Here is a 27,914-nt window from a genome sequence, read left to right on the forward strand (position 1 = left end):
ATGTGTACCCCTGCACCTTATTGCATTTCATGTGCACATCTAAGAACTGGTTAAATGTGGTGAGGGTTTCTGCCTGCACCACACTTTCAGGCAGTGAGTTTGAGACCCCCACAAATATCTGCATGCAGAATGTTCACTTCAAATCCCCTTTAACCCTTACACTAATTACTTTTAAATTATGCAGCCTGGTTGTTGACCACTCCACTATGTGAAATAGACCCTTTTACTCAACAATATCTAGGCCCCTCCTATTTTTATACACCTCAATGCTGTCGCCCATCAGGCTCCTCTGTTCCAAGGAAAACAAACCCATCCTATCCAATCTGTCCTCATAGCAAAGTTGCTCCACTCCCGGCAACATCTACGTAAATCTCCTCTGTACCCTCTCCAGCGTATTCACGTTCTTCCATCAATGCGGTGAACAGAACTGCACGCAGTACTCCAGCTGTGGCCTAACCAGAATTTTATACAGTTCTAGCATAACCCACTTGCTGTTCTCTTCCTTGCTTCTGCCAATAAATGCAACCATTCCATATGACTTCTTAACCAACTTTTCCAACTGGCCAGCTACCTTCAGGGATCTGTGGACAAGCAATCCCAGTTACCTTTGTTCCTCTACACTTCTCAATGTCATACCAGTTGATGTGAATTCCCTTTCCTTGTTAGCCCTCCACAAATGCGCGATCTCTCACATCTCTGGTTTAAATTCAATTTGCCACTGCTCTACCCCCTTATCAGTTGATTGATATCTTCCTGGAGTCTCCAGCTTTCTTCTTCATTATCAACCACACTGCCTATTTTAATAACACCTGAAAACTTCGTAATCATAACACTTATCTTCAAGTTGAGATCATTGATAAATACCATAAAAAGCAATGGATCTGGCACTGAAAACTGTGGAAGCCCACTGGAAACATCCTTCCAGTCACAAAAACACCCATCAAACATTACCCTTTGCTTCCTGCCTGTGAGCCAAATTTGGATCCAATTTGCCACTTCGCCCTGAATCACATGGGCTTTTAATTAGAAAATGCATAATCATTAAATGTTATCCTGCCTTCATGGGAAAACATCATTAATTGACTGATGATCTTCATTTGCACAACTAAAGAAATGTTAACTGAAGGAGAGTCCTTAATTGAATAACTTCTCTGTGCTCTGCACTTTACCTCTGAATCCATAAACCATTTTGGACACTGTGCTTTAGAAGTCTGATTATACATGTTCATTGCTGGTAACATGTATATCAGACGTTGGAAACAGTGAGATAGACTGTAGTGCAAGGGACTGGTTATTGTGAAACAGCAAAGAAAATATACATTCTGGAAGAATACCATCGAAAGGAAGTGTGGCCCTAACAGCCAAAAAGAAGATGAAGTGCTGAGCCCTTTTCAGCAAAAAATTATTTTTCAAACATTTCTCTGACCGAATCTTCACAAAAGAAAAATGATGCTTTTAAAGTCATTAAACCCGAATTTTCGTGCACCCAAATCTTCTGAATCAGATGCCTCTCATTGTGCCAACTGAATCCATGTCCCTTTCAATATTCTGCTGACATGCACACTATTAAATGTGCCACTAACTTATAGAATCAAAGAATAAGGGAATGGATGCAGCCCGTCGAGCCCATGCCAACTCTCAACAAGTCTCACTCCCCTGTCATTTACCCGCAGCTGTGCAATTTCTTTCAGTCGGATACTTATACAACTCCGTTTTGAAAGATAAGATTGAGTCTGACTCCACCGCCCTTTAGAGAAGTGTATTCCAGATTCTAACCACTTGCTGAGGAATGGCCACTCCTGTTCCTATGTATAAAGGCAGAGAAACACGGGATCAATTCCTGCCACACTCACAACCTTGCTAAATCTAGCACCGTTATTCTCTTCTCCTGACACAAGCTCCAGAAGTGTCGTCCAGCTGTTGAGGTTAACGCTCTGGTTATGTTCCCAACGATGTTACTGCCACAGCGTTTACGTAGTGTTGTGGTTATCACGTTTGCCTAACACGCGACAGGTCCCCGGTTCGAAACCGGGCGGAAACATTATGCAAACGTGTTCAATTAATGATAAGATAAAATTAAATCAATCATATTAGTGGTTCAATGTTAACAGAGTGCAGTGTCTCACGGTGCTGTTCCATTTGCTGATTTCTCTCCACAGTTCTGTCTACACAGTGTATCTCACTCCCTCCCGTTTCCAGCCCTGACGCTGGAGAAACCATATCTCAAAGCTGCACATTCGGTGCATTCAGGTCAGCTGTGAGAGATTATTAAAGGATCCTGCCACGCCACCACGCTTCACAACAGAAAATTAAAGCCAGAAACAAACCCATCGACTAATCGCTCTTCCCCAGCTCCAGAGTGAGTGAGGGCGGGAGAAGTCCTAACTTCCGCTCCCACACTCTCCAATCAGCCGCTGCCGGCGGAAAGCGGAGAATGCAGCATCAAACAGCGGTTTACCGCCCTTCACTGGGTTGCAAAATGCCACCATTCGAGACAACGCTCCCCGTACACCGAACAGCAGCCTCATAAGGTGCTTCATCTCAGCTTCCTGAGTTCGAGCCCCAGCTTGCACGAACACTTCTTCACTGGAAACACCATTAATTATCTGATTGCCACGTTTTGCATCATGAAAGTAATCCTAACCGATAGTTATATAATCATAGAGGTTTACAGCATGGAAGGAGTCATTTAAGCCCATCGTATCTGCACCGGCCAACAAATGCCCAGTTTTAGTTGTGTACACCTGCACCTTATTGCATTTCATGTGCACATCTAAGAACTGGTTAAATGTGGTGAGGGTTTCTGCCTGCACCACACTTTCAGGCAGTGAGTTTGAGACCCCCACAAACATCTGCATGCAGAATGTTCACTTCAAATCCCCTTTAACCCTTACACTAATTACTTTTAAATTATGCAGCCTGATTGTTGACCACTCCACTATGTGAAATAGACCCTTTTTCATCAACAATATCTAGGCCCCTCCTATTTTTATACACCTCAATGCTGTCGCCCATCAGCTTCCTCTGTTCCAAGGAAAACAAACCCATCCTATTCAATCTGTCCTCATAGCAAAGTTGCTCCACTCCCGGCAACATCTACGTAAATCTCCTCTATACCCTCTCCAGCGTATTCACGTTCTTCCTTCAATGCGGTGACCAGAACTGCACGCAGTACTCCAGCTGTGGCCTAACCAGAATTTTATACAGTTCTAGCACAACCCACTTGCTGTTCTGTTCCTTGCTTCTGCCAATAAATGCAACCATTCCATATGACTTCTTAACCAACTTTTCCAACTGGCCAGCTTCCTTCAGGGATCTGTGGACAAGCAATCCCAGTTACCTTTGTTCCTCTACACTTCTCAATATCATACCACTTGATGTGTATTCCCTTTCCTGGTTAGCCCTCCACAAATGCGCGATCTCTCACATCTCTCGATTAAATTCAATTTGCCACTGCTCTACCCCCTTATCAGTTGATTGATATCTTCCTGGAGTCTCCAGCTTTCTTCTTCATTATCAACCACACTGCCTATTTTAATAACACCTGAAAACTTCGTAATCATAACACCTATATTCAAGTTTAGATCATTGATAAATACCATAAAAGCAATGGTTTTGGCACTGAAAACTGTGGAACCCCACTGGAAACATCCTTCCAGTCACAGAAACACCCATCAAACATTACCATTTGCTTCCTGCCTCTGAGCCAAATTTGGATCCAATTTGCCACTTCGCCATGAATCACATGGGCTTTTACATAGAAAATGCATAATCATTAAATGTTATCCTGCCTTCATGGGAAAACATCATTAATTGACTGATGATCTTCATTTGCACAACTAAAGAAATGATAACTGAAGGAGAGTCCTTAATTGAATAACTTATCTGTGCTCTGCACTTTACCTCTGAATCCATAAACCATTTTGGACACTGTGCTTTAGAAGTCTGCTTCAAAATGTTCATTGCTGGTAACATGTACATGAGACGTTAGAAACAGTGAGATAGACTATAGTGCAAGGGACTGGTTATTGTGAAACAGCAAAGAAAATATACATTCTGGAAGAATACCATCGAAAAGAAGTGTGGCCCTAACAGCCAAAAAGAATATGAAGTGCTGAGCCCTTTTCAGCAAAAAATTATTTTTCAAACATTTCTCTGACCGAATCTTCACAAAACAAAAATGATGCTTTTAAAGTCATTAAACCCGAATTTTCGTGCACCCTAATCTTCTGAATCAGATGCCTCTCGTTGTGCCGACTGAATCCATGTCCCTTTCAATATTCTGCTGACATGCACACTATTAAATGTGCAACTAACTTATAGAATCAAAGAATAAGGGAATGGATGCAGCCCGTCGAGCCCATGCAAACTCTCAACAAATCTCACGCCCCTGTCATTTACCCACAGCTGTGCAATTTTTTTCATTCGGATACTTATCCAACTCCGTTTTGAAAGATAAGATTGAGTCTGACTCCACCGCCCTTTGGAGCAGTGTATTCCAGATTCTAACCACTTGCTGAGGAATGGCCACTCCTGTTCCTCTGTATAAAGGCAGAGAAACACGGGATCAATTCCTGCCACACTCACACCCTTGCTAAATATAGCACCGTCATTCGATTCTCGTGACACAAGCTCCAGAAGTGTAGTCCAGCTGTTGAGGTTAAAGCTCTGGTTATGTTCCCAACAATGTTACTTCCACAGCTTTTCCGTAGTGTAGTGGTTATCACGTTCGCCTCACACGCGAAAAGTCCCCATTCCGAAACCGGGCGGGAACATTATGCAAACGTGTTCAATTAATGATAAGATAAAATTAAATCATTCATATTAGTGGTTCAATGTTAACAGAGTGCAGTGCCTCACGATGATGTTCCATTTGCTGATTTCTCTCTGCAGTTCTGTTCACACTCAAATTCTACACAGTGTCTCTCACTCCCTCCCGTTTCCAGCCCTGACGCTGGAGAAACCATATCTCAAAGCTGCACATTCCGTGCATTCAGGTCAGCTGTGAGAGATTATTAAAGGATCCTGCCACGCCACCACGCTTCACAACAGAAAATTAAAGCCACAAACAAACCCATCGACTAATCGCTCTTCCTCAGCTCCAGAGTGAGTGAGGGCGGGACAAGCCCTAACTTCCGCTCCCACACTCTCCAATCAGCCGCTGCCGGCGGAAAGCGGAGAATGCAGCATCAAACAGCGGTTTACTGCCCTTCACTGGGCTGCAAAATGCCACCGTTCCAGACAACGCTCCCCGTGCTCCGAACAGCAGCCTCATAAGATGCTTCATCTCAGCTTCCTGAGTTCGAGCCCCAACTTGCACGAACACTTCTTCACTGGAAACACCATTAATTATCTGATTGCCACGTTTTGCATCATGAAAGTGATCCTAACCGATAATTATATAATCATAGAGGTTCACAGCATGGAAAGAGTCATTTACGCCCATAGTATCTGCACCGGCCAACAAATGCCCAGTTTTAGGTGTGTACCCCTGCACCTTATTGCATTTCATGTGCACATCTAAGAACTGGTTAAATGTGGTGAGGGTTTCTGCCTGCACCACACTTTTAGGCAGTGAGTTTGAGACCCCCACAAACATCTGCATGCAGAATGTTCACTTCAAATCCCCTTTAACCCTTACACTAATTACTTTTAAGTTATGCAGCCTGGTTGTTGACCACTCCACTATGTGAAATAGACCCTTTTAATCAACAATATCTAGGCCCCTCCTACTTTTATACACCTCAATGCGGTCGCCCATCAGCCTCCTCTGTTCCAAGGAAAACAAACCCATCCTATCCAATCTGTCCTCATAGCAAAGTTGCTCCACTCCCGGCAACATCTACGTAAATCTCCTCTGTACCCTCTCCAGCGTATTCACGTTCTTCCTTCAATGCGGTGACCAGAACTGCACGCAGAACTCCAGCTGTGGCCTAACCACTATTTTATACAGTTCTAGCATAACCCACTTGCTGTTCTGTTCCTTGCTTCTGCCAATAAATGCAACCATTCCATATGAATTCTTAATCAACTTTTCCAACTGGTCAGCGACCTTCAGGGATCTGTGGACAAGCAATCCCAGTTACCTTTGTTCCTCTACACTTCTCAATGTCATACCAGTTGATGTGTATTCCCTTTCCTTGTTTGCCCTCCACAAATGCGCGATCTCTCATTTTCCACTGCTCTACCACCTTATCAGTTGATTGTTATCTTCCTGGAGTCTCCAGCTTTCTTCTTCATTATCAACCACACTGCCTATTTTAATAACACCTGAAAACTTCGGAATCATAACATCTATATTCAAGTTTAGATCATTGATAAATACCATAAAAAGCAATGGATCTGGCACTGAAAACTGTGGAACCCCACTGGAAACATCCTTCCAGTCACAAAAACACCCATCAAACATTAGCCTTTGCTTCCTGCCTCTGAGCCAAATTTGGATCCAATTTGCCACTTCGCCCTGAATCACATGGGCTTTTACTTAGAAAATGCATAATCATTAAATGTTATCCTGCCTTCATGGGAAAACATCATTAATTGACTGATGATAATCATTTGCACAACTAAAGAAATGTTAACTGAAGGAGAGTTCTTAATTGAATAAGTTATCTGTGCTCTGCACTTTACCTCTGAATCCATAAACCATTTTGGACACTGTGCTTTAGAAGTCTGTTTCAAAATGTTCCTTGCTGGTAACATGTACATGGGACGTTGGAAACAATGAGATAGACTGTAGTGCAAGGGACTGGTTATTGTGAAACAGGAAAGAAAATATACAATCTGGAAGAATACCATCGAAAAGAAGTGTGGCCCTAACAGCCAAAAAGAAGATGAAGGGCTGAGCCCTTTTCAGCAAAAAATTATTTTCCCAATCCTTTCCCTGACCGAATCTTCACAAAACAAAAATGATGCTTTTAACGTCATTAAACCCGAATTTTCGTGCACCCGAATCTTCTGAATCAGATGCCTCTCGTTGTGCCGACTGAATCCATGTCCCTTTCAATATTCTGCTGACATGCACACTATTAAATGTGCCACTAACTTATAGAATCAAAGAATAAGGGAATGGTTGCAGCCCGTCGAGCCCATGCCAACTCTCAACAAGTCTCACTCCCCTGTCATTTACCCAAAGCTGTGCAATTTCTTTCATTAGGATACTTATCCAACTCGGTTTGAAAGATAAGATTGAGTCTGACTCCACCGCCCTTTAGAGCAGTGTATTCAAGATTATAACCACTTGCTGAGGAATGGCCACTCCTGTTCCCATGTATAAAGGCAGAGAAACACGCGATCAATTCCTGCCACACTCACAACCTTGCTAAATATAGCACCGTCATTCTATTATCGTGACACAAGCTCGAAAAGTGTAGTCCAGCTGTTGAGGTTAAAGCTCTGGTTATGTTCCCCACGGTGTTACTGCCACAGCGTTTCCGTAGTGTAGTGGTTATCACGTTCGCCTCACACGTGAAAGGTCCCCGGTTCGAAACCGGGCGGACACATTATGCAAACGTGTTCAATTTATGATTAGATAAAATTAAATCATTCATATTAGTGGTTCAATAATAACAGAGTGCAGTGTCTCACGATGCTGTTCCATTTGCTGATTTCTCTCTGCAGTTCTGTACACACTCAACTTCTGCACAGTGTCTCTCACTCCCTCCCGTTTCCAGCCCTGACGCTGGAGAAACCATATCTCAAAGCTGCACATTCCGTGCATTCAGGTCAGCTGTGACAGATTATTAAAGGATCCTGCCACGCCACCACGCTTCACAACAGAAAATTAAAGCCACAAACAAACCCATCGACTAATCGCTCTTCCCCAGCTCCAGAGTGAGTGAGGGCGGGACAAGCCCTAACTTCCGCTCCCACACTCTCCAATCAGTGGCTGCCGGTGGAGAGCGGAGAATGCAACATCAAACAGCGGTTTACCACCCTTCACTGGGCTGCAAAATGCCACCGTCCGAGAAAACGCTCCCCGTACACAAAACAGCAGCCTCATAAGATGCTTCATCTCAACTTCCTGAGTTCGAGCCCCAGCTTGCACGAACACTTCTTCACTGGAAACACCATTAATTATCTGATTGCCACGTTTTGCATCATGAAAGTAATCCTAACCGATAATTATATAATCATAGATGTTTACAGCATGGAAGGAGTCATTTAAGCCCATCGTATCTGCACCGGCCAACAAATGCCCAGTTTTAGGTGAGTACCCATTCATCTTATTGCATTTAATGTGCACATCTAAGAACTTGTTAAATGTGGTGAGGGTTTCTGCCTGCACCACACTTTCAGGCAGTGAGTTTGAGACCCCCACAAACATCTGCTTGCAGAATGTTCACTTCAAATCCCCTTTAACCCTTACACTAATTACTTTGAAATTATGCAGCCTGGTTGTTGACCACTCCACTATGTGAAATAGACCCTTTTAATCAACAATATCTAGGCCCCTCCTATTTTTATACATCTCAATGCTGTCGCCCATCAGCCTCCTGTGTTCCAAGGAAAACAAACCCATCCTGTCCAATCTGTCCTCATAGCAATGTTGCTCCACTCCCGGCAACATCTACGTAAATCTCCTCTGTACCCTCTCCAGCGTATTCACGTTCTTCCTTCAATGCGGTGACCAGAACTGCACGCAGTACTCCAGCTGTGGCCTAACCAGAATTTTATACAGTTCTAGCATAACCCACTTGCTGTTCTGTTCCTTGCTTCTGCCAATAAATGCAACCACTCCATATGACTTCTTAACCAACTTTTCCAACTGGCCAGCTACCTTCAGGGTTCTGTGGACAAGCAATCCCAGTTATCTTTGTTCCTCTACACTTCTCAATGTCATACCAGTTGAATTGTATTCCCTTTCCTTGTTAGCCCTCCACAAATGCGTGATCTCTCACATCTCTGGATTAAATTCCATTTGCCACTGCTCTAACCCCTTATCAGTTGATTGATATCTTCCTGGAGTCTCCAGCTTTCTTCTTCATTATCAACCACACTGCCTATTTTAATAACACCTGAAAACTTCGTAATCATAACACCTATATTCAAGTTTAGATCATTGATAAATACCATAAAAGCAATGGATCTGGCACTGAAAACTGTGGAACCCCACTGGAAACATCCTTCCAGTCACAAAAACACCCATCAAACATTACCCTTTGCTTCCTGCCTCTGAGCCAAATTTGGATCCAATTTGCCACTTCGCCCTGAATCACATGGGCTTTTACTTAGAAAATGCATAATCATTAAATGTTATCCTGCCTTCATGGGAAAACATCATTAATTGACTGATGATCTTCATTTGCACAACTAAAGAAATGTTAACTGAAGGAGAGTCCTTAATTGAATAACTTATCTGTGCTCTGCACTTTACCTCTGAATCCATAAACCATTTTGGACACTGTGCTTTAGAAGTCTGTTTCAAAATGTTCCTTGCTGGTAACATTTACATGGGACGTTGGAAACAGTGAGACAGACTGTAGTGCAAGGGATTGGTTATTGTGAAACAGCAAAGAAAATATCCATCTCGAAGAATACCATCGAAAAGAAGTGTTGACCTAACAGCCAAAAAGAAGATGAAGTGCTGAGCCCTTTTCAACAAAAAATTCTTTTCCGAAACATTTCTCTGTCCGAATCTTCACAAAACAAAAATGATGCTTTTAAAGTCATTAAACCCGAATTTTCGTGCACCCGAATCTTCTGAATCAGATGCCTCTCGTTGTGCCGACTGAATCCATGTCCCTTTCAATATTCTGCTGACATGCACACTATTAAATGTGCCACTAACTTATAGAATCAAAGAATAAGGGAATGGTTGCAGCCCGTCGAGCCCATGCCAACTCTCAACAAGTCTCACTCCCCTGTCATTTACCCACAGCTGTGCAATTTTTTTCATTCGGATACTAATCCAACTCCGTTTTGAAAGATAAGATTGAGTCTGACTCCACCGCCCTTTAGAGCAGTGTATTCCAGATTCTAACCACCTGCTGAGGAATGGCCACTCCTGTTCCTATGGAAAAAGGCAGAGAAACACGGGATCAATTCCTGCCACACTCAGAACCTTGCTAAATTTCGCACCGTCATTCTATTCTCGTGACACAAGCTCCAGAAGTGTAGTCCAGCTGTTGAGGTTAAAGCTCTGGTTAAGTTCCCCACTGTCTTTCTGCCACAGCGTTTCCGTAGTGTAGTGGTTATCACATTCGCCTAACACGCGCAAGATTCCCGGTCCGAAACCGGGCGGAAACATTATGCAAACGTGTTCAATTAATGATTAGATAAAATTAAATCATTCATATTAGTGGTTCAATGGTAACAGAGTGCAGTGTCTCACGATGCTGTTCCATTTGCTGATTTCTCTCTGCAGTTCTGTACACTCTCAAATTCTACACAGTGTCTCTCACTCCCTCCCGTTTCCAGCCCTGACGCTGGAGAAACCATATCTCAAAGCTGCACATTCCGTGCATTCAGGTCAGCTGTGAGAGATTATTAAAGGATCCTGCCATGCCGCCACGCTTCACAACAGAAAATTAAAGCCACAAACAAACCCATCGACTAATCACTATTCCCCAGCTCCAGAGTGAGTGAGAGCGGGACAAGCCCTAACTTCTGCTCCAACACTCTCCAATCAGCCGCTGCCGGCGGAAAGCGGAAAATGCAGCATCAAACAGCGGTTTGCCGCCCTTCATTGGGCTGCAAAATGCCACCGTTCGAGACAACGCTCCCCGTACACCGAACAGCAGCCTCATAAGATGCTTCATCTCACCTTCCTGAGTTCGAGCCCCAGCTTGCACGAACACTTCTTCACTGGAAACACCATTAATTATCTGATTGCCACGTTTTGCATCATGAAAGTAATCCTAACCGATAATTTCTAATCATAGAGGTTTACAGCTTGGAAGGAGTCATTTAAGCCCATTGTATCTGCACCGGCCAACAAATGCCCAGTTTGAGGCGTGTACCCCTGCACCTTATTGCATTTCATGTGCACATCTAAGAACTTGTTAAATGTGGTGATGGTTTCTGCCTGCACCACACTTTCAGGCAGTGAGTTTGAGACCCTCACAAACATCTGCTTGCAGAATGTTCACTTCAAATCCCCTTTAACCCTTACACTAATTACTTTTAAATTATGCAGCCTGGTTGTTGACCACTCCACTCTGTGAAATAGAACCTTTCAATCTACAATATCTAGGCCCCTCCTATTTTTATAAACCTCAATGCTGTCGCCCATCAGCCTCCTCTGTTCCAAGGAAAACAAACCCATCCTATCCAATCTGTCCTCATAGCAAAGTTGCTCCACTCCCGGCAACATCTACGTAAATCTCCTCTGTACCCTCTCCAGCGTATTCACGTCCTTCCTTCAATGCGGTGACTAGAACTGCACGCAGTACTCCAGCTGTGGCCGAACCAGAATTTTATACAGTTCTAGCATAACCCACTTGCTGTTCTGTTCCTTGCTTCTGCCAATAAAGGCTACCATTCCATATGACTTCTTAACCAACTTTTCCAACTGGCCAGCTACATTCAGGGATTTGTGGACAAGCAATCCCAGTTACCTTTGTTCCTCTACACTTCTCAATGTCATACCAGTTGATGTGTATTCCCTTTCCTTGTTAGCCCTCCACAAATGCGCTATCACTCACATCTCTGGATTAAATTCCATTTGCCACTGCTCTACCCCCTTATCAGTTGATTGATATCTTCCTGGAGTCTCCAGCTTTCTTCTTCATTATCAACCCACTGCCTATTTTAATAACACCTGAAAACTTCGAAATCATAACACCTATATTCAAGTTTAGATCATTGATAAATACCATAAAAAGCAATGGATCTGGCTCTGAAAACTGCGGAACCCCACTGGAATCATCCTTCCAGTCACAAAAACACCCATCAAACATTACCCTTTGCTAACTGCCTCTGAGCAAAATTTGGATCCAATATGCCGCTTCGCCCTGAATCACATGGGCATTTACTTAGAAAATGCATAATCATTAAATGTTATCCTGCCTTCATGGGAAAACATCATTAATTGACTGATGATCTTCATTTGCACAACTAAAGAAATGTTAACTGAAGGAGAGTCCTTAATTGAATAACTTATCTGTGCTCTGCACTTTACCTCTGAATCCATAAACCATATTGGACAGTGTGCTTTAGAAGTCTGCTTCAAAATGTTCCTTGCTGGTAACATGTACATGGGACGTTGGAAACAGTGAGATAGACTGTAGTGCAAGGGACTGGTTATTGTGAAACAGCAAAGAAAATATACAGTCTGGAAGAATACCATCGAAAAGAAGTGTGACCCGAACAGCCAAAAAGAAGATGAAGTGCTGAGCCCTTTTCAGCAAAAAATTCTTTTCCCAAACATTTTTCTGACCGAATCTTCACAAAACAAAAATGATGCTTTTAAAGTCATTAAACCCGAATTTTCGTGCACCCAAATCTTCTGAATCAGATGCCTCTCGTTGTGCCGACTTAATCCATGTCCCTCTCAATATTCTGCTGACATGCACACTATTAAATGTGCCACTAACTTATACAATCAAAGAATAAGGGAATGGTTGCAGCCCGTCGAGCCCATGCCAACTCTCAGCAAGTCTCACTCCCCTGTCATTTACACACAGCTGTGCAATTTTTTTCATTCGGATACTTATCCAACTCGTTTTGAAAGATAAGAATGAGTCTGACTCCACCGCCCTTTAGAGCAGTGTATTCCAGATTCTAACCACTTGCTCAGGAATGGCCACTCCTGTTCCTATGTATAAAGGCAGAGAAACACGGGATCAATTCCTGCCACACTCACAACCTTGCTAAATATAGCACCGTCATTCTATACTCGTGACACAAGCTCCATAAGTGTAGTCCAGCTGTTGAGGTTAAAGGTCTGGTTATGTTCCCAACAATGCTACTGCCACAGCGTTTCCGTAGTGTAGTGGTTATCACGGTCGCCTCACACGCGAAAGGTCCCCGGTTCGAAACCGGGCGGAAACATTATGCAAACGTGTTCAATTAATGATAAGATAAAATTAAATCATTCATATTAGTGGTTCAATGGTAACAGAGTGCAGTGTCTCACGATGCTGTTCCATTTGCTGATTTCTCTCTACAGTTCTGTTCACACTCAAATTCTTCACAGTGTCTCTCACTCCCTCCCGTTTCCAGCCCTGACGCTGGAGAAACCATATCTCAAAGCTTCACATTCCGTGCATTCAGGTCAGCTGTGAGCTTTTATTAAAGGATCCTGCCACGCCACCACGCTTCACAACAGAAAATTAAAGCCACAAACAAACCCATCGACTAATCGCTCTTCCCCAGCTCCAGAATGAGTGAGGGAGGGACAAGCCCTAACTTCCGCTCCCAGACTCTCCAATCAGCCGCTGCCGGCGGAAAGCGGAGAATGCAGCATCAAACAGCGGTTTACCGCCCTTCACTGGGCTGCAAAATGCCACCGTTCGAGACAACGCTCCCCGTACTCCGAACAGCAACCTCATAAGATGCTTCATCTCAGCTTCCTGAGTTCGAGCCCCAGCTTGCACGAACACTTCTTCACTGGAAACACCATTAATTATCTGATGCCACGTTTTGCATCATGAAAGTAATCCTAACCGATAATTATATAATCATAGAGGTTTACAGCATGGAAGGAGTCATTTAAGCCCATCGTATCTGCACCGGCCAACAAATGCCCAGTTTTAGGTGTGTCCCCCTGCACCTTATTGCATTTCATGTGCACATCTCAGAACTTGTTAAATGTGGTGAGGGTTTCTGCCTGCACCACACTTTCAGGCAGTGAGTTTGAGACCCCCACAAACATCTGCATGCAGAATGTTCACTTCAAATGCCCTTTAACCCTTACACTAATTACTTTTAAATTATGCAGCCTGGTTGTTGACCACGCCGCTATGTGAAATAGACCCTTTTAAACAACAATATCTAGGCCCTTCCTATTTTTATACACCTCAATACTGTCGCCCATCAGCCTCCTCTGTTCCAAGGAAAACAAACCCATCCTATCCAATCTGTCCTCATAGCAAAGTTGCTCCACTGCCGGCAACAACTACGTAAAGCTCCTCTGTACCCTCTCCAGCGTATTCACGTCCTTCCTTCAATGCGGTGACTAGAACTGCACGCAGTACTCCAGCTGTGGCCTAACCAGAATTTTATACAGTTCTAGCATAAACCACTTGCTGTTCTGTTCCTTGCTTCTGCCAATAAATGCAACCATTCCATATGACTTCTTAACCAACTTTTCCAACTGGCCAGCTACCTTCAGGGATCTGTGGACAAGCAATCCCAGTTATCTTTGTTCCTCTACACTTCTCAATGTCATACCAGTTGATGTGTATTCCCTTTCCTTGTTAGCCCTCCACAAATGCGCGATCTCTCACATCTCTGGATTAAATTCCATTTGCAACTGCTCTACCCCCTTATCAGTTGATTGATATCTTCCTGTAGTCTCCAGCTATCTTCTTCATTATCAACCCACTGCCTATTTTAAAAACACCTGAAAACTTCGTGATCATAACACCTATAATCAAGTTTAGATCATTGATAAATACCATAAAAGCAATGGATCTGGCACTGAAAACTGTGGAACCCCACTGGAAACATCCTTCCAGTCACAAAATCACCCATCAAACATTACCCTTTGCTTCCTGCCTCTGAGCCAAATTTGGATCCAATTTGCCACTTCGCCCTGAATCACATGGGCTTTTACTTAGAAAATGCATAATCATTAAATGTTATCCTGCCTTCATGGGAAAACATCATTAATTGACTGATGATCTTCATTTGCACAACTAAAGAAATGTTAACTGAAGGAGAGTCCTTAATTGAATAACTTATCTGTGCTCTGCACTTTACCTCTGAATCCATAAACCATATTGGACAGTGTGCTTTAGAAGTCTGCTTCAAAATGTTCCTTGCTGGTAACATGTACATGGGACGTTGGAAACAGTGAGATAGACTGTAGTGCAAGGGACTGGTTATTGTGAAACAGCAAAGAAAATATACAGTCTGGAAGAATACCATCGAAAAGAAGTGTGACCCTAACAGCCAAAAAGAAGATGAAGTGCTGAGCCCTTTTCAGCAAAAAATTATTTTCCCAAACATTTTTCTGACCGAATCTTCACAAAACAAAAATGATGCTTTTAAAGTCATTAAACCCGAATTTTCGTGCACCCAAATCTTCTGAATCAGATGCCTCGCGTTGTGCCGACTGAATCCATGTCCCTTTCAATATTCTGCTGACATGCACACTATTAAATGTGCCACTAACTTATACAATCAAAGAATAAGGGAATGGTTGCAGCCCGTCGAGCCCATGCCAACTCTCAACAAGTCTCACTCCCCTGTCATTTACACACAGCTGTGCAATTTTTTTCATTCGGATACTTATCCAACTCGTTTTGAAAGATAAGAATGAGTCTGACTCCACCGCCCTTTAGAGCAGTGTATTCCAGATTTTAACCACTTGCTGAGGAATGGCCACTCCTGTTCCTATGTATAAAGGCAGAGAAACACGGGATCAATTCCTGCCACACTCACAACCATGCTAAATTTCGAACCGTCATTCTATTCTCGTGACACAAGCTCCATAAGTGTAGTCCAGCTGTTGAGGTTAAAGCTCTGGTTATGTTCCCAACAATGCTACTGCCACAGCATTTCTGTAGCGTAGTGGTTATCACATTCGCCTCACACGCGAAAGGTCCCCGGTTCGAAACCGGGCGGAAACATTATGCAAACGTGTTCAATTAATGATTAGATAAAATTAAACCATTCATATTAGTGGTTCAATATTAACAGAGTGCAGTGTCTCACGATGCTGGTCCATTTGCTGATTTCTCTCTACCGTTCTGTTCACACTCAAATTCTTCACAGTGTCTCTCACTCCCTCCCGTTTCCAGCCCTGACGCTGGAGAAACCATATCTCAAAGCTGCACATTCCGTGCATTCAGGTCAGCTGTCAGCTTTTATTAAAGGATCCTGCCACGCCACCAAGCTTCACAACAGAAAATTAAAGCCACAAACAAACCCATCGACTAATCGCTCTTCCCCAGCTCCAGAATGAGTGAGGGCGGGACAAGCCCGAACTTCCGCTCCCACACTCTCCAATCAGCCGCTGCCGGCGGAAAGCGGAGAATGCAGCATCAAACAGCGGTTTACCGCCCTTCACTGGGCTGCAAAATGCCACCGTTCGAGACAACGCCCCCCGTACACCGAACAGCAGCCTCATAAGATGCTTCATCTCAGCTTCCTGAGTTCGAGCCCCAGCTTGCACGAACACTTCTTCACTGGAAACACCATTAATTATCTGATTGCCACGTTTTGCATTATGAAAGTAATCCTAACCGATAATTATATAATCATAGAGGTTTACAGCATGGAAGGAGTCATTTAAGCCCTTCGTATCTGCACCGGCCAACAAATGCCCAGTTTTAGGTGTGTCCCCCTGCACCTTATTGCATTTCATGTGCACATCTAAGAACTTGTTAAATGTGGTGAGGGTTTCTGCCTGCACCACACTTTCAGGCAGTGAGTTTGAGACCCCCACAAACATCTGCATGCAGAATGTTCACTTCAAATCCCCTTTAACCCTTACACTAATTACTTTTAAATTATGCAGCCTGGTTGTTGACCACTCCGCTATGTGAAATAGACCCTTTTAATCAACAATATCTAGGCGTCTCCTATTTTTATACACCTCAATGCGGTCGCCCTTCAGCCTCCTCTGTTCCAAGGAAAACAAACCCATCCTATCCAATCTGTCCTCATAGCAAAGTTGCTCCACTCCCGGCAACATCTACGTAAATCTCCTCTGTACCCTCTCCAGCGTATTCACGTTCTTCCTTCAGTGCGGTGACCAGAACTGCACGCAGTACTCCAGCTGTGGCCTAACCAGAATTTTATACAGTTCTAGCATAACCCACTTGCTGTTCTGTTCCTTGCTTCTGCCAATAAATGCAACCATTCCATATGACTTCTTAATCAACTTTTCCAACTGGTCAGCTGCCTTCAGGGATCTGTGGACAAGCAATCCCAGTTACCTTTGTTCCTCTACACTTCTCAATGTCATACCAGTTGATGTGTATTCCCTTTCCTTGTTAGCCCTCCACAAATGCGCGATCTCTCACATCTCTGGATTAAATTCCATTTGCCACTGCTCTACCCCCTTATCAGTTGATTGATATCTTCCTGGAGTCTCCAGCTTTCTTCTTCATTATCAACCACACTGCCTATTTTAATAACACCTGAAAACTTCGTAAGCATAACACCTATATTCAAGTTTAGATCATTGATAAATACCATAAAAAGCAATGGATCTGGCACTGAAAACTGTGGAACACCACTGGAAACATCCTTCCAGTCACAAAAACACCCATCAAACATTACCGTTTGCTTCCTGCCTCTGAGCCAAATTTAGATCCAATTTGCCACTTCGCCCTGAATCACATGGGCTTTTACTTAGAAAATGCATAATCATTAAATGTTATCCTGCCTTTGTGGGAAAACATCATTAATTGACTGATGATGTTCATTTGCACAACTAAAGAAATGTTAACTGAAGGAGAATCCTTAATTGAATAACTTATCTGTGCTCTGCACTTTAGCTCTGAATCCATAAAACATTTTGGACACTGTGCTTTAGAAGTCTGCTTCAAAATGTTCATTGCTGGTAACATGTACATGAGACGTTGGAAACAGTGAGATAGACTGTAGTGCAAGGGACTGGTTATTGTGAAACAGCAAAGAAAATATACATTCTGGAAGAATACCATCGAAAAGAAGTGTGGCCCTAACAGCAAAAAAGAAGATAAAGTGCTGAGCCCTTTTCAGCAAAAAATTATTTTTCAAACATTTCTCTGACCGAATCTTCATAAAAGAAAAATGATGCTTTTAAAGTCATTAAACCCGAATTTTCGTGCACCCGAATCTTCTGAATCAGATGCCTCTCGTTGTGTCGACTGAATCCATGTCCCTTTCAATATTCTGCTGACATGCACACTATTAAATGTGCCACTAACTTATAGAATCAAAGAATAACGGAATGGATGCAGCCCGTCGAGCCCATGCCAACTCTCAACAAGTCTCACTCCCCTGTCATTTACCCACAGCTGTGCAATTTTTTTCATTCGGATACTTATCCAACTCCGTTTTGAAAGATAAGATTGAGTCTGACTCCACCGCCCTTTAGAGAAGTGTATTCCAGATTCTAACCACTTGCTGAGGAATGGCCACTCCTATTCCTATGTATAAAGGCAGAGAAACACGGGATCAATTCCTGCCACACTCACAACCTTGCTAAATATAACACCGTTATTCTATTCTCGTGACACAAGCTCCAGAAGTGTAGTCCAGCTGTTGAGGTTAAAGCTCTGGTTATGTTCCCAACAATGTTACTGCCACAGCGTTTCTGTAGTGTAGTGGTTATCACGTTCGCCTAACATGCGAAAAGTCCCCGGTTCGAAACCGGGCAGAAACATTATGCAAACGTGTTCAATTAATGATAAGATAAAATTAAATCATTCAGATTAGTGGTTCAATGTTAACAGAGTGCAGTGTCTCACGATGCTGGTCCATTTGCTGATTTCTCTCTGCAGTTCTGTTCACATTCAAATTCTACACAGTGTCTCTCACTCCCTCCCGTTTACAGCCCTGACGCTGGAGAAACCAGATCTCAAAGCTGCACATTCCTTGCATTCAGGTCAGCTGTGAGAGATTATTAAAGGATCCTGCCACGCCACCACGCTTCACAACAGAAAATTAAAGCCACAAACAAACCCATCGACTAATCGCTCTTCCTCAGCTCCAGAGTGAGTGAGGGCGGGACAAGCCCTAACTTCCGCTCCCACACTCTCCAATCAGCCGCTGCCGGCGGAAAGCGGAGAATGCAGCATCAAACAGCGGTTTACCGCCCTTCACTTGGCTGCAAAATGCCAACGTTCCAGACAACGCTCCCCGTGCTCTGAACAGCAGCCTCATAAGATGCTTCATCTCAGCTTCCTGAGTTCGAGCCCCAGCTTGCACGAACACTTCTTCACTGGAAACAGCATTAATTATCTGATTGCCACGTTTTGCATCATGAAAGTAATCCTAACCGATAATTATATAACCATGGAGGTTTACAGCATGGAAGGAGTCATTTACGCCCATCGTATCTGCACCGGCCAAAAAATGCCCAGTTTTAGGTGTGTACCCCTGCACCTTATTGCATTTCATGTGCACATCTAAGAACTGGTTAAATGTGGTGAGGGTTTCTGCCTGCACCACACTTTCAGGCAGTGAGTTTGAGACCCCCACAAACATCTGCATGCAGAATGTTCACTTCAAATCCCCTTTAACCCTTACACTAATTACTTTTAAATTATGCAGCCTGGTTGTTGACCACTGCACTATGTGAAATAGACCCTTTTAATCAACAATATCTAGGCGTCTCCTATTTTTATACACCTCAATGCGGTCGCCCTTCAGCCTCCTCTGTTCCAAGGAAAACAAACCCATCCTATCCAATCTGTCCTCATAGCAAAGTTGCTCCACTCCCGGCAACATCTACGTAAATCTCCTCTGTACCCTCTCCAGCGTATTCACGTTCTTCCTTCAGTGCGGTGACCAGAACTGCACGCAGTACTCCAGCTGTGGCCTAACCAGAATTTTATACAGTTCTAGCATAACCCACTTGCTGTTCTGTTCCTTGCTTCTGCCAATAAATGCTACCATTCCATATGACTTCTTAATCAACTTTTCCAACTGGTCAGCTGCCTTCAGGGATCTGTGGACAAGCAATCCCAGTTACCTTTGTTCCTCTACACTTCTCAATGTCATACCAGTTGATGTGTATTCCCTTTCCTTGTTAGCCCTCCACAAATGCGCGATCTCTCACATCTCTGGATTAAATTCAATTTGCCACTGCTCTACCCCCTTATCAGTTGATTGATATCTTCCTGGAGTCTCCAGCTTTCTTCTTCATTATCAACCACACTGCCTATTTTAATAACACCTGAAAACTTCGTAAGCATAACACCTATATTCAAGTTTAGATCATTGATAAATACCATAAAAAGCAATGGATCTGGCACTGAAAACTGTGGAACCCCACTGGAAACATCCTTCCAGTCACAAAAACACCCATCAAACATTACCGTTTGCTTCCTGCCTCTGAGCCAAATTTGGATCCAATTTGCCACTTCGCCCTGAATCACATGGGCTTTTACTTAGAAAATGCATAATCATTAAATGTTATCCTGCCTTTGTGGGAAAACATCATTAATTGACTGATGATGTTCATTTGCACAACTAAAGAAATGTTAACTGAAGGAGAATCCTTAATTGAATAACTTATCTGTGCTCTGCACTTTAGCTCTGAATCCATAAACCATTTTGGACACTGTGCTTTAGAAGTCTGCTTCAAAATGTTCATTGCTGGTAACATGTACATGAGACGTTGGAAACAGTGAGATAGACTGTAGTGCAAGGGACTGGTTATTGTGAAACAGCAAAGAAAATATACATTCTGGAAGAATACCATCGAAAAGAAGTGTGGCCCTAACAGCCAAAAAGAAGATAAAGTGCTGAGCCCTTTTCAGCAAAAAATTATTTTTCAAACATTTCTCTGACCGAATCTTCATAAAAGAAAAATGATGCTTTTAAAGTCATTAAACCCGAATTTTCGTGCACCCGAATCTTCTGAATCAGATGCCTCTCGTTGTGTCGACTGAATCCATGTCCCTTTCAATATTCTGCTGACATGCACACTATTAAATGTGCCACTAACTTATAGAATCAAAGAATAACGGAATGGATGCAGCCCGTCGAGCCCATGCCAACTCTCAACAAGTCTCACTCCCCTGTCATTTACCCACAGCTGTGCAATTTTTTTCATTCGGATACTTATCCAACTCCGTTTTGAAAGATAAGATTGAGTCTGACTCCACCGCCCTTTAGAGAAGTGTATTCCAGATTCTAACCACTTGCTGAGGAATGGCCACTCCTGTTCCTATGTATAAAGGCAGAGAAACACGGGATCAATTCCTGCCACACTCACAAACTTGCAATATCGCACCGTTATTCGATTCTCGTGACACAAGCTCCAGAAGTGTAGTCCAGCTGTTGAGGTTAAAGCTCTGGTTATGTTCCCAACGATGTTATTGCACCAGCGTTTCCGTAGTGTAGTGGTTATCACGTTCGCCTAACACGCGAAAGGTCCCCGGTTCAAAACCGGGCGGAAACATTATGCAAACGTGTTCAATTAATGATAAGATAAAATTAAATCATTCATATTGGTGGTTCAATGTTAACAGAGTGCAGTGTCTCACGATGCTGTTCCATTTGCTGATTTCTCTCTACAGTTCTGTTCACACTCAAATTCTACACAGTGTCTCTCACTCCCTCCCGCTTCCAGCCCTGACGCTGGAGAAACCATATCTCAAAGCTGCACATTCCGTGCATTCAGGTCAGCTGTGAGAGATTATTGAAGGATCCTGCCACGCCACCACGCTTCACAACAGAAAATTAAAGCCACAAACAAACCCATCGACTAATCGCTCTTCCTCAGCTCCAGAGTGAGTGAGGGCGGGACAAGCCCTAACTTCCGCTCCCACACTCTCCAATCAGCCGCTGCCGGCGGAAAGCGGAGAATGCAGCATCAAACAGCGGTTTACCGCCCTTCACTGGGCTGCAAAATGCCACCGTTCCAGACAACGCTCCCCGTGCTCCGAACAGCAGCCTCATAAGATGCTTCATCTCAGCTTCCTGAGTTCGAGCCCCAGCTTGCACGAACACTTCTTCACTGGAAACAGCATTAATTATCTGATTGCCACGTTTTGCATCATGAAAGTAATCCTAACCGATAATTATATAATCATAGAGGTTTACAGCATGGAAGGACTCATTTACGCCCAACGTATCTGCACCGGCCAACAAATGCCCAGTTTTAGGTGTGTCCCCCTGCACCTTATTGCATTTCATGTGCACATCTAAGAACTTGTTAAATGTGGTGAGGGTTTCTGCCTGCACCACACTTTCAGGCAGTGAGTTTGAAACCCCCACAAACATCTGCATGCAGAATGTTCACTTCAAATCCCCTTTAACCCTTACACTAATTACTTTTAAATTATGCAGCCTGGTTGTTGACCACTCCACTATGTGAAATAGACCCTTTTAATCAACAATATCTAGGCCTTTCCTATTTTTATACACCTCAATGCGGTCGCCCATCAGCCTCCTCTGTTCCAAGGAAAACAAACCCATCCTATCCAATCTGTCCTCATAGCAATGTTGCTCCACTCCCGGCAACATCTACGTAAATCTCCTCTGTACCCTCTCCAGCGTATTCACGTTCTTCCTTCAATGCGGTGACCAGAACTGCACGCAGTACTCCAGCTGTGGCCTAACCAGAATTTTATACAGTTCTAGCACAACCCACTTGCTGCTCTGTTCCTTGCTTCTGCCAATAAATGCAATCATTCCATATGACTTCTTAATCAACTTTTCCAACTGGTCAGCTACTTTCAGGGATCTGTGGACAAGCAATCCCAGTTACCTTTGTTCCTCTACACTTCTCAATGTCATACCAGTTGATGTGTATTCCCTTTCGTTGTTAGCCCTCCACAAATGCGCGATCTCTCACATCTCTGGATTAAATTCAATTTGCCACAGCACTACCCACTTATCAGTTGATTGATATCTTCCTGGAGTCTCCAGCTTTCTTCTTCATTATCAACCACACTGCCTATTTTAATAACACCTGAAAACTTCGTAATCATAACACCTATATTCAAGTTTAGATCATTGATAAATACCATAAGAAGCAATGGATCTGGCACTGAAAACTGTGGAACCCCACTGGAAACATCCTTCCAGTCACAAAAACACCCATCAAACATTACCCTTTGCTTCCTGCCTCTGAGCCAAATTTGGATCCAATTTGCCACTTCGCCTTGAATCACATGGGCTTTTACTTAGAAAATGCATAATCATTAAATGTTATCCTGCCTTCATGGGAAAACATCATTAATTGACTTATGATCTTCATTTGCACAACTAAAGAAATGTTAACTGAAGGAGAATCCTTAATTGAATAACTTATCTGTGCTCTGCACTTTACCTCTGAATCCATAAACCATTTTGGACACTGTGCTTTAGAAGTCTGCTTCAAATTGTTCATTGCTGGTAACATGTATATGAGACGTTGGAAACAGTGAGATAGACTGCAGTGCAAGGGACTGGTTATTGTGAAACAGCAAAGAAAATATACATTCTGGAAGAATACCATCGAAAAGAAGTGTGGCCCTAACAGCCAAAAAGAAGATGAAGTGCTGAGCCCTTTTCAGCAAAAAATTCTTTTTCAAACATTTCTCTGACCGAATCTTCACAAAAGAAAAATGATGCTTTTAAAGTCATTAAACCCGAATTTTCATGCACCGGAATCTTCTGAATCAGATGCCTCTCGTTGTGCCGACTGAATCCATGTCCCTTTCAATATTCTGCTGACATGCACACTATTAAATGTGCCACTAACTTATAGAATCAAAGCATGAGGGAATGGATGCAGCCCGTCGAGCCCATGCCAACTCTCAACAAGTCTCACTCCCCTGTCATTTACCCACAGCTGTGCAATTTTTTTCATTCGGATACTTATCCAACTCCGTTTTGAAAGATAAGATTGAGTCTGACTCCACCGCCCTTTAGAGAAGTGTATTCCAGATTCTAACCACTTGCTGAGGAATGGCCACTCCTGTTCCTATGTATAAAGGCAGATAAACACGGGATCAATTCCTGCCACACTCACAACCTTGCTAAATATAGCACCGTCATTCTGTTCTCGTGACACAAGCTCCAGAAGTGTCGTCCAGCTGTTGAGGTTAAAGCTCTGGTTATGTTCCCAACAGTGTTACTGCCACAGCGTTTCCGTAGTGTAGTGGTTATCACGTTCGCCTAACGCGCGAAAGGTCCCCGGTTCGAAACCGGGCGGAAACATTATGCAAACGTGTTCAATTCATGATAAGATAAAATTAAATCATTCATATTAGTGGTTCAATGTTAACAGAGTGCAGTGTCTCACGATGCTGTTCCATTTGCTGATTTCTCTCTGCAGTTCTGTTCACACTCAAATTCTACACAGTGTCTCTCACTCCCTCCCGTTTCCAGCCCTGACGCTGGAGAAACCATATCTCAAAGCTGCACATTCCGTGCATTCAGGTCAGCTGTGAGAGATTATTAAAGGATCCTGCCACGCCACCACGCTTCACAACAGAAAATTAAAGCCACAAACAAACCCATCGACTAATCGCTCTTCCCCAGCTCCAGAGTGAGTGAGGGCGGAACAAGCCCTAACTTCCGCTCCCACACTCTCCAATCAGCCGCTGCCGGCGGAAAGCGGAGAATGCAGCATCAAACAGCGGTTTACCGCCCTTCACTGGGCTTCAAAATGCCACCGTTCGAGACAACGCTCCACCTGCTCCGAACAACAGCCTCACAAGATGCTTGATCTCAGCTTCCTGTGTTCGAGCCCCAGCTTGCACGAACACTTCTTCACTGGAAACACCATTAATTATCTGATTGCCACGTTTTGCATCATGAAAGTAATCCTAACCGATAATTATATAATCATAGAGGTTTACAGCATGGAAGGAGTCATTTAAGCCCATCGTATCTGCACCGGCCAACAAATGCCCAGTTTTAGGTGTGTACCCCTGCACCTTATTGCATTTCATGTGCACATCTAAGAACTGGTTAAATGTGGTGAGGGTTTCTGCCTGCACCACACTTTCAAGCAGTGAGTTTGAGACCCCCACAAACATCTGCATGCAGAATGTTCACTTCAAATCCCCTTTAACCCTTACACTAATTACTTTTAAATTATGCAGCCTGGTTGTTGACCACTCCACTATGTGAAATAGACCCTTTTAATCAACAATATCTAGGCCCCTCCTATTTTTATACACCTCAATGCTGTCGCCCATCAGCCTCCTCTGTTCCAAGGAAAACAAACCCATCCTATTCAATCTGTCCTCATAGCAAAGTTGCTCCACTCCCGGCAACATCTACGTAAATCTCCTCTGTACCCTCTCCAGCGTATGCACGTTCTTCCTTCAATGCGGTGACCAGAACTGCACGCAGAACTCCAGCTGTGGCCTAACCAGAATTTAATACAGTTCTAGCATAACCCACTTGCTGTTCTGTTCCTTGCTTCTGCAATAAATGCAACCATTCCATATGAATTCTTAATCAACTTTTCCAACTGGTCAGCTACCTTCAGGGATCTGTGGACAAGCAATCCCAGTTACCTTTTTTCCTCTACACTTCTCAATGTCATACCAGTTGATGTGTATTCCCTTTCCTTGTTAGCCCTCCACAAATGCGCGATCTCTCACATCTCTGGATTAAATTCAATTTGCCACTGCTCTACCCCCTTATCAGTTGATTGATATCTTCCTGGAGTCTCCAGCTTTCTTCTTCATTATCAACCACAATGCCTATTTTAATAACACCTGAAAACTTCGTAATCATAATACTTATATTCAAGTTTAGATCATTGATAAATACCATAAAAAGCAATGGATCTGGCACTGAAAACTGCGGAACCACACTGGAAACATCCTTCCAGTCACAAAAACACCCATCAAACATTACCCTTTGCTTCCTGCCTCTGAGCCAAATTTTGATCCAATTTGCCACTTCGCCCTGAATCACATGGGCTTTTACTTAGAAAATGCATAATCATTAAATGTTATACTGCCTTCATGGGAAAACATCATTAATTGACTGATGATCTTCATTTGCACAACTAAAGAAATGTTAACTGAAGGAGAATCCTTAATTGAATAACTTATCTGTGCTCTGCACTTTACCTCTGAATCCATAAACCATTTTGGACACTGTGCTTTAGAAGTCTGCTTCAAAATGTTCATTGCTGGTAACATGTACATGAGACGTTGGAAACAGTGAGATAGACTGCAGTGCAAGGGACTGGTTATTGTGAAACAGCAAAGAAAATATACATTCTGGAAGAATACCATCGAAAAGAAGTGTGGCCCTAACAGCCAAAAAGAAAATGAAGTGCTGAGCCCCTTTAAGCAAAAAATTCTTTTTCAAACATTTCTCTGACCGAATCTTCACAAAAGAAAAATGATGCTTTTAAAGTCATTAAACCCGAATTTTCGTGCACCCGAATCTTCTGAATCAGATGCCTCTCGTTGTGCCGACTGAATCCATGTCCCTTTCAATATTCTGCTGACATGCACACTATTAAATGTGCCACTAACTTATAGAATCAAAGAATAAGGGAATGGATGCAGCCCGTCGAGCCCATGCCAACTCTCAACAAATCTCACGCCCCTGTCATTTACACACAGCTGTGCAATTTTTTTCATTCGGATACTTATCCAACTCCGTTTTGAAAGATAAGATTGAGTCTGACTCCACCGCCCTTTAGAGAAGTGTATTCCAGATTCTAACCACTTGCTGAGGAATGGCCACTCCTGTTCCTATGTATAAAGGCAGAGAAACACGGGATCAATTCCTGCCACACTCACAACCTTGCTAAATGTAGCACCGTTATTCGATTCTCGTGACACAAGCTCCAGAAGTGTAGTCCAGCTGTTGAGGTTAAAGCTCTGGTTATGTTCCCAACAATGTTAATGCAACAGCGTTTCCGTAGTGTAGTGGTTATCACGTTCGCCTAACACGCGAAAGGTCCCCGGTTCGAAACCGGGCGGAAACATTATGCAAACGTGTTCAATTAATGATTAGATAAAATTAAATCATTCATATTCGTGGTTCAATATTAACAGAGTGCAGTGTCTCACGATGCTGTTCCATTTGCTGATTTCTCTCTACAGTTCTGTTCACACTCAAATTCTACACAGTGTCTCTCACTCCCTCCCGTTTCCAGCCCTGACGCTGGAGAAACCATATCTCAAAGCTGCACATTCCGTGCATTCAGGTCAGCTGTGAGAGATTATTAAAGGATGCTGCCACGCCACCACGCTTCACAGCAGAAAATTAAAGCCACAAACAAACCCATCGACTAATCGCTCTTCCCCAGCTCCAGAGTGAGTGAGGGCGGGACAAGCCCTAACTTCCGCTCCCACACTCTCCAATCAGCCGCTGCCGGCGGAAAGCGGAGAATGCAGCATCAAACAGCGGTTTACCGCCCTTCACTGGGCTGCAAAATGCCACCGTTCGAGACAACGCTCCCCGTGCTCCGAACAGCAGCCTCATAAGATGCTTCATCTCAGCTTCCTGAGTTCGAGCCCCAGTTTGCATGAACACTTCTTCACTGGAAACACCATTAATTATCTGATTGCCACGTTTTGCATTATGAAAGTAATCCTAACCGATAATTATATAATCATAGAGGTTTACAGCATGGAAGGAGTCATTTAAGCCCATCGTATCTGCACCGGCCAACAAATGCCAAGTTTTAGGTGAGCACCCCTGCACCTTATTGCATTTCATGTGCACGTCTAAGAACTTGTTAAATGTGGTGAGGGTTTCTGCCTGCTTCAAAATGTTCATTGCTGGTAACATGTACATGAGACGTTGGAAACAGTGAGATAGACTGTAGTGCAAGGGACTGCTTATTGTGAAACAGCAAAGAAAATATGCATTCTGGAAAAATAACATCGAAAAGAAGTGTGGCCCTAACAGCCAAAAAGAAGATGAAGTGCTGAGTCCTTCTCAGGAAAAACTTATTTTCCCAAACATTTCTCTGACCGAATCTTCACAAAACAAAAATTATGCTTTTAAAGTCATTAAACCCGAATTTTCGTGCACCCGAATCTTCTGAATCAGATGCCTCTCGTTGTGCCGACTGAATCCATGTCCCTTTCAATATTCTGCTGACATGCACACTATTAAATGTGCCACTAACTTATAGAATCAAAGAATAAGGGAATGGTTGCAGCCCGTCG

General features: G+C 43.3%; 8 non-coding genes across 8 annotated transcripts; all 8 read left to right on the forward strand.

The window, feature by feature from the left end:
• The first annotated feature begins 7,429 nt into the window (after positions 1-7,429).
• On the forward strand, positions 7,430-7,502 carry trnav-cac (transfer RNA valine (anticodon CAC)). Its single transcript has one exon. It is a non-coding gene; the product is annotated as a tRNA-Val (tRNA).
• Positions 7,503-10,175: 2,673 nt separating this feature from the next.
• Positions 10,176-10,248, forward strand: trnav-aac (transfer RNA valine (anticodon AAC)). The gene has a single exon. It is a non-coding gene; the product is annotated as a tRNA-Val (tRNA).
• Positions 10,249-12,920: 2,672 nt separating this feature from the next.
• On the forward strand, positions 12,921-12,993 carry trnav-cac (transfer RNA valine (anticodon CAC)). Its single transcript has one exon. It is a non-coding gene; the product is annotated as a tRNA-Val (tRNA).
• A 2,671-nt stretch (positions 12,994-15,664) lies between these two features.
• Positions 15,665-15,737, forward strand: trnav-cac (transfer RNA valine (anticodon CAC)). The gene has a single exon. It is a non-coding gene; the product is annotated as a tRNA-Val (tRNA).
• Positions 15,738-18,411: 2,674 nt separating this feature from the next.
• On the forward strand, positions 18,412-18,484 carry trnav-aac (transfer RNA valine (anticodon AAC)). The gene has a single exon. It is a non-coding gene; the product is annotated as a tRNA-Val (tRNA).
• Positions 18,485-21,156: 2,672 nt separating this feature from the next.
• Positions 21,157-21,229, forward strand: trnav-aac (transfer RNA valine (anticodon AAC)). The gene has a single exon. It is a non-coding gene; the product is annotated as a tRNA-Val (tRNA).
• Positions 21,230-23,903: 2,674 nt separating this feature from the next.
• trnav-aac (transfer RNA valine (anticodon AAC)) lies at positions 23,904-23,976 on the forward strand. Its single transcript has one exon. It is a non-coding gene; the product is annotated as a tRNA-Val (tRNA).
• Positions 23,977-26,649: 2,673 nt separating this feature from the next.
• On the forward strand, positions 26,650-26,722 carry trnav-aac (transfer RNA valine (anticodon AAC)). The gene has a single exon. It is a non-coding gene; the product is annotated as a tRNA-Val (tRNA).
• Positions 26,723-27,914: the final 1,192 nt, after the last annotated feature.

The sequence above is a fragment of the Pristiophorus japonicus genome, chromosome 3 (assembly GCF_044704955.1).
Source record: "Pristiophorus japonicus isolate sPriJap1 chromosome 3, sPriJap1.hap1, whole genome shotgun sequence".
NCBI lineage: Eukaryota > Metazoa > Chordata > Chondrichthyes > Pristiophoridae > Pristiophorus > Pristiophorus japonicus.